Genomic DNA, 7,260 nt, shown 5'->3' on the forward strand with positions numbered 1-7,260 from the left:
AAGTTGAATGAACCTTTTTATTATTTTTATTACCCAAAATTATTGAAAATCGTTCACTTCACAAGTTTTTTTGTCAAATTCACTTTTGGTCACTTGTTTATTTATTTATTTTTTTTTGTCAAATTTTAATTATATTTTTTATTATTTCTTGTTAATTTTTTTGTCGTCGTCTCCGATGATGATGATGTTGCGTCTGACTGAAAAAGTTGGATGTACTTTGTATTTTTATTTATTCCGTCACTTGATAAGAAATTTTATTATTTTTATTGTTGTTTTCTTTGCAGCGCCCGAGAGCGAGAGCGAGAGGAAAACGTCGCCGAAGCCGAAGAAGAAGAAGACGGAAAAAAGCTCACAGTTGCACTGCCGATGCAGTTGTGAGTGAGTTGTTATCGCGCGCGCCGCACACCTCATTGCAAGTAGAAAAGTGTTGTGATGCACACTTTATGTACAACACAAAACACATAAGCAAGCAAAACGATAAGCAAAGCAGCAGCAAGTAAGAAAAGCAAAGCAAAGCACAACATTTTTCAACAATAAAACAACATCTGTGTGTGGATGGCGTGACTGGCTGGCATCTTGCATCGATGGCTGCGAATGTCTGTAAGTTTTGTGCAGCGTCTTTCAACGTGCAACGTAACGCGGCAAAATAATAAAATGCATATTAAAACTCCCTTTTACTGCTCTGTATATAATAAATAGAGGTGCGCACAATATTTTTTTAATTATAAATATTTGTGTACATTTTCTTCTTGCATATCGTCACTCGATACGACGAGAGCTTTTTCACACACACACAAAGTAAAAGCAAAGTAACTCGTACATTGCTGCAGGAATCAGGATACGCGCATGTACGGGGCGTCGCCCGACATCTAAGGGCGTTAGTCAAAATGCTTCCAAAGAGGTGATTATCGTATTTGTGCACAATTTCATATATATTTTGTTGTATATATTTAAGCTTTATATTATTTTTGCACAACATGATCCACTAAATCGTACATTTTCCACACACAACCTTCCTTCGTAACTCGTTTTATTATTATTTTTCTTTTTTTTTTTTTTTTTTTTTTGGCACATACAGACGTTTTCATTGAACATGTTCGATTTTTTTTTTAAAGTTTTCGTCGTCTGCACAGTACTCACACAAATCGATGTTGTGCATCCTTTTGTTTTGTAGAAGCGGGTAGAGAAGTTTTTTCTTCGTGTTTGTTTGAAATTAGCATGGAGGAGATAGGGGGATGGGGGTGCAAAATCAATTGAGATCGATAAATAAAATTATAATGGAGACGTGTTGAAATTTTTTTTAGACGAATTTGCATTTATAGAATGTTACATAGTGTAATTGTGAGGGTTTTTTTATTGGAAATTTTTAATTTTTTCATTTTTTTTTTGTTTTTAATTTTTATATTTTAATTAAATTAAATATTTTTATTTTTAAATTCATTTTAAATTTTCTAAATTTTTTTTTTAAATTAAATTAATTTTAATTTTTGTCTTATTACTATAATATTATGATTTTTCGAGAAAATTAAAATTAATTATTATTTTTTTTTTTAATTTTTTAATGCAAATATTTTTAAAGTCTTTAGATGAAAAAAAAAATTAAAATGAAATCTTTGAAAAAAAAATGTTAAAATATATATTTTTTTAAAAATAATTTATAATTAAATTATTTTAAATTGTTGAAACTTTTGCTTTAAAATTCAGTCAGTTCAGGGAAAAATATTAAAATTAGGGAAAATATTTAGAAAATTAAATTATTATAAAAAATATTCGTTTAATATTTGTCTATTTTTTTAATTTTTAAATTAAATTTATCAAAAATAAAAATTATGATTTTACAAGACTGTAAAACAAATAAAAAATAAGATTTTAAATAATTTTTTTTTTTAAATGTTTATAAATTGAAAAATAAGAAAATGAGTAAAATTTGATGAATGTTAAAAAAAATTTATTTGTTCAAAAAAAATTTTTTTTTTTGTTAAATAATGTTTAATGAGGATATTTGATTTTTTTTACTTTCAAACACCCACTTCAAAAATTTAAGATTTTAGAAAAAAAATAGAATTAAATTAAATTAAATAATTAAAAAATTAGTAAATGAAAATTTTTCATATTTGTTAAATATGTTAAATATGTAATAAAAAAAATGTAAAATATTTTTTTTTTATTTTTTTTTCGTTAATTATTTCATTAAATAAGTAACAATTTGTATCTTTCAAAAATACAAAAAAAAATTTATTCAAATTTTTATAATTTTTTGAATCATGAACTTTTAAATTTAATAACATTCTTAAATTTTCATATTAAAAAATATATTATTTTAATAAAAATATTTTTTTAAATTAATAAAATAATTTTCTTAATAAAAAATAAATTTTTTAAAATTTTTTAATTATTTTTCATAAAATTTTTAAATTATTTTTTTTCATTTGTTAAATTAAGAATTTTGTGAATTTGTAAATTTTGCATAATAAAAAATCTTATTTTAATATAAAAAAAATTTATTTATTTTATTTTTTTTTAATTTAATTTCGAATTTAATTAAATTACTTTTATAAAATTTTTTAAATATTTTTTTTATAATTTTTAAAAATAAATAAAATTCAAATATCCTCACAGAAAAAAAAATTAACAAAAAAAATTTTTTTTTTTTTTCAATAAACATTTAAACAACTCGTTCAATTTTTTTTCTTTTTATTTTTTTTAACACAATGTTGCAAGTTGCACACACACATATCACATATAGGGATCGTCACCATTACGCGACACAATAACAAATAATAATAATAATAATTTCACACTCGCATTTTCACGCGCGTTAAATATTTTTAACAAATAAATATAAAAATTCATAATTTTTTTCTTGTGTCTTCTCTGTGACTTTCAACATTTTTTTTTTCATATTCTTCAACTTGGAGGACTCTATTACCTGCATTTCAAACCACCTTGCCTCTAACATGTTAAATATTTAATTTTTTTTTTGTTCGATTCGTTCGGTTTTTGTTATTTTTTCTTCTTCTTTTAAATAAGATACACTTTGCTTATTATTTATTTTTCGTATTAGGTGACAACGACGACGACGATGTTGCATGTGTATTGATGAAGTGATGTTTACTGCTTCAAGTAAATAAAAAAAAAATTTTTTTTTGCTATTTTACTTTAAATGAATGTTTTCTGTACTTTGAGCTGCTTATTTTTATTTATTTTTCAATATAATGCTTTTTTTCTATTTTATTTATTTTTTTTTTTTGTTATTTGTTTATATATTTAAACAGCGTCAATAGCTTTTAGTTGTCTACTTTTTTTTTCACTTAAATTTTTTTCTTGCATTTTTTTCACGAAGTCAGGAAAAAAAGGAAAATCCCCCCAAAAAACGTGTGTTCATCACACAAAGTCACAACAAACACTAGATATAACAAAAATTTTCCAGACGATACAATTGACTTGTGATGCGATATCAAGTAGCGGTACGCGAAAGATACATTCGCAAATAACAACAACAACAATACGTGCGTCGTTGTCGTCGTGGGCTGGACGATTGAGTCCTTTTCCTTTGAAATTCAAATGAAATGCAGTCGTTAATTTTTCCCCCTACGCGATTTTCTGCGCAGGCGACGCGATTTTCCACGAAGAAGTACGAAAATGTGCGAAAAAAAGCGGAAAATCTCGTTGAATGAAGACGAAATAATGAAAAATTAGTCTAAATTTATCCTGACACATTATGGTAATGTAATGTAACAAAAGGGATAAGGTGATGATGATATCTTCTTTGCTGTCCTTGTCCAGTTTTTGTTTTCTTTTCTCTTATCGCAAGATTTTTCGCCCTTTAAAATGCGAGACATTCTCTTGAAATGAGTCATTTTTCAAACAAAAATCGAGTTTCAAGACGAATCTTGTTACATTTTATGAATGAAATCTTTTGTATTGGGCAGAAAATGCAACATCGACAATTTTTTTTGTTTATTTTTGCGTCATAAATGAACCCTTATCGAATTTTGTTTTGTTTATCTGTTTCGTATTTTTGTTTTTTTTTTTCAAATAAACAAATCGAAGACTTTAATTTTAAAAATTATTTCATCAGTCTAAGTTGAGGTCTCTTGATTGAAACATGTCATCTTCTAATATTTTGGTCGCTTTTATTGAATATTTGAAATATCTTTTGGAAAATAGTGAGAAAGATGTTTCCATCAAAGGCGGAGTCTTATTTAACATAATTATGTTTTTGACGATTTTTATTGTCACGGATGCAATTTTTGTAAGTAATTTTAATGAAATATTTTTTTTTAAATGTGAAAAAAAACTGAAATTAATTAAAATTTTTTAATTTTTTTTTTCAAATAGATTGTTTGGAGATTCTGGTTCCATGCAAAAGGACTCATCGTGACTTGTTATCATGCTGGCAAAAAATGTGTCAAAGGAAATGATTTGATCGTCTGAAATTGGATGAGATTTTAAGACATTTTTGTAAAAATGAATGAAATATAAAATTATTTTTGTATTTAATGTGAAATTTGTGTTAAAAATTTTAATTTTTTGAGTTATGAGGGAATTTTTTAAGGTAAGTTTTTAATTATAAATTTTTAAATTTCAATAACGTCATTCGTTTTGAACCCAAACTAAAAATTTGTTACTAAAAAATACAATTATTTTTAATTTAATTAATAATTTTAATTTTTTATTAATTTAATTGCAATATTTTATGTTAAAATCATTTTCAAATTATTTTTATTTATTTTCTTCTAAAAATTTTTAATTAAATTAATTCAATTTAAAAATTGTCAATTTTGCAAATAAATAATAATCTTAAAGACTTTTAAAAATTGTTGAGTTAAATAAATTTTATTAAATTGGAAAATTATTTTAAATTTATTAAATTTTATTATTTTATTTTATTTTGAAGTTTATTTTTTTAAATTTTATAACTTTTTTTTTTTATTTTATTAAATATTAATTAAATTAAATATAATTTAAAAAAAACAAATTTAAATAAAAAAATCGAGTGAAAAACATCCGCGCATCTTATGAAATTCGAATTATTTACATTTTTCTATGTTATTCAAGAAGAACAATTCTTTCACTCGACTTTTCGTTAAGAATACTTTTTCACCCGAGTGCCTCAAATGTTTTTTCACTCGACTTCGACTTCTGTTCATATTTTGTACTGTTTGTACGATGCGCCATACTTACGTACAAAAATTTTCACCCGAGTTCCCTATTTATTGATTTTCTTCACTCGACTACCTTTTGTAACATTTAAAAAAATAAAAGCAAAAATTTTTTTTTAGGTAATTAATTTTTAATTTTTTAACATATTTTTTGAAAATTAAAATAAAAAAAATTAAAAAATAGAAAAATTATTTTTAATAATTAAATAATTATTTTTTGACCAAATTAAATTTTTTTATAAAATTTTCGAACATTTTCATATTTTTTTTCTTTTGATTAAAGAAATTTAAAGACATCTTTTAATTAAATTTAAAAATAATTAAAAACAAAAATATTTAAAATTAAATTAAAAAAATTACCGAGAAATCGAGTGAAAAACATTCGCACGAAAATCAAATTACGTTTTCGTTAACGTTTAATATTTGTTCGCCCGATTATTCAACACGAACATATTTTTCACCCGAGTTTCTCAAATTTTGTTTCACCCGACTTTTGTTCAAATTTTTCCTTGCATGTACCAAGCAGATACATGTTAGATATTATCTTTAATTTTCAAGCGACAATATTTTTGTTTATAGAATTTGAATAACTTTTTTGTGCGTAATAAATGAAAAAATCCTTATCGCATTTTAATTTGTTTATATTTTTTTACGACCAAAACTGCAGTCTCCAGAAAAAAAAAGGAAAAATTGCGTCAGTTTAAGATGAGTTTTCTTGATTTAAACATGTCGTTGTCCAATTTTATTAATTTTATTTGGTTCTATTTCTACCAAAAATTAATTCTTCAAGTATATGAAAATTTCTTCAAGGATGTGTTTTGGTTGATACTTTTCATAGTATTTGTCACTTTCATCTTTTCATGTCTTGGAAAGGTAAGTAAAATTTTCAAATATTTGTGAAAATTAAAACTAAACAAAATTTTACTATTTTTTCATTAGATGTTTTGCAAGTGCCTCAAATCTCCCAAGAAAGACGATAAGGTTTTGAACGTTTGAAATGTGAAATTTGAACGCAACAATCAACTTTATTCGAATGAATAAAATTATTTTTTTTTCAATGTGAAATTTGTGTTAAAAATTTTTCAAATTTAAAGGAATTTTTTAGAAGGTAAGTTCAGTTAATTAATAAAAGGTAAGATTTTTAATTGAAAATGCAAAATGTGTAAAATTTTAAAATTATTGAAGTAAGGTAAAGTTTTGTTATACTTTTATTTTTCTTTTATCAATTTTTAAAATTTTTTTTTTATTAATTATTTTATATAATTTATTTTATGATCTTCCTTTTTTTATAAAAAATATAAATTTACGAAAATTTACGTTTAAATTTTTTTTATTTAACAAAATTTTTTTATATATTTATTTTTTTTATTTTTTTTTTATAAATTTTTTTATATTTATTTTTATTTATTTAAAATTTTAATATAAATTTTATTTTAATTTTTCTTTTTTGTTAATTTTATTTAATTTAAATTTAAATTTTTAATAATTAAATAAATTTATTCAAAAATAATTATTAATATTATTAAAAAATTAAATTTTTAATTATTTAAAAAAAAATCGAGAAAGCTTTTCTTTCTTTTTCGTTAAAAATTCAATGAAATAAATAAAAATAAGTCAAAATGCTTAAGCTTCAAAAATTTTAGCTAAAAATTTGAAAAAAAATATTGTAAAAGAAAAAATGATGAATCGAGTGAAAAATATTCGCATGTAAATCGAGTAACGTTTTTCTTTACCCGAGTGCCTCAATATTTGTTTTCACTCGACTTCTGTTCTTTTTCTGTATTTATGTGCGTACAAACCAAAATTTCACCCGAGTTCCTTATTTATTTATCGATTTATGATATTCCATTTCAGAAAAAAATCTAAAATAAAATAAAATTAATTAAAAAATATAAAATTCAAATAATAAAAAATTTAATATTTTATCTCATAAAAACCCAAAATTCCTCTAAAAATCCTCATTATGAGTCACATCCAACCAATAATTTGTCCAAAAATTTAACGAACTTTCAAAACCGGCTTTTTTGAATCATCATCCAGAGCTGTGAAGTTGTTGACACCTGCAAAAAAAATCATTCTTTGCTCAAAACGTAAA

The sequence above is a fragment of the Culicoides brevitarsis genome, chromosome 3 (genome assembly GCF_036172545.1).
Source record: "Culicoides brevitarsis isolate CSIRO-B50_1 chromosome 3, AGI_CSIRO_Cbre_v1, whole genome shotgun sequence".
Lineage (NCBI taxonomy): Eukaryota > Metazoa > Arthropoda > Insecta > Diptera > Ceratopogonidae > Culicoides > Culicoides brevitarsis.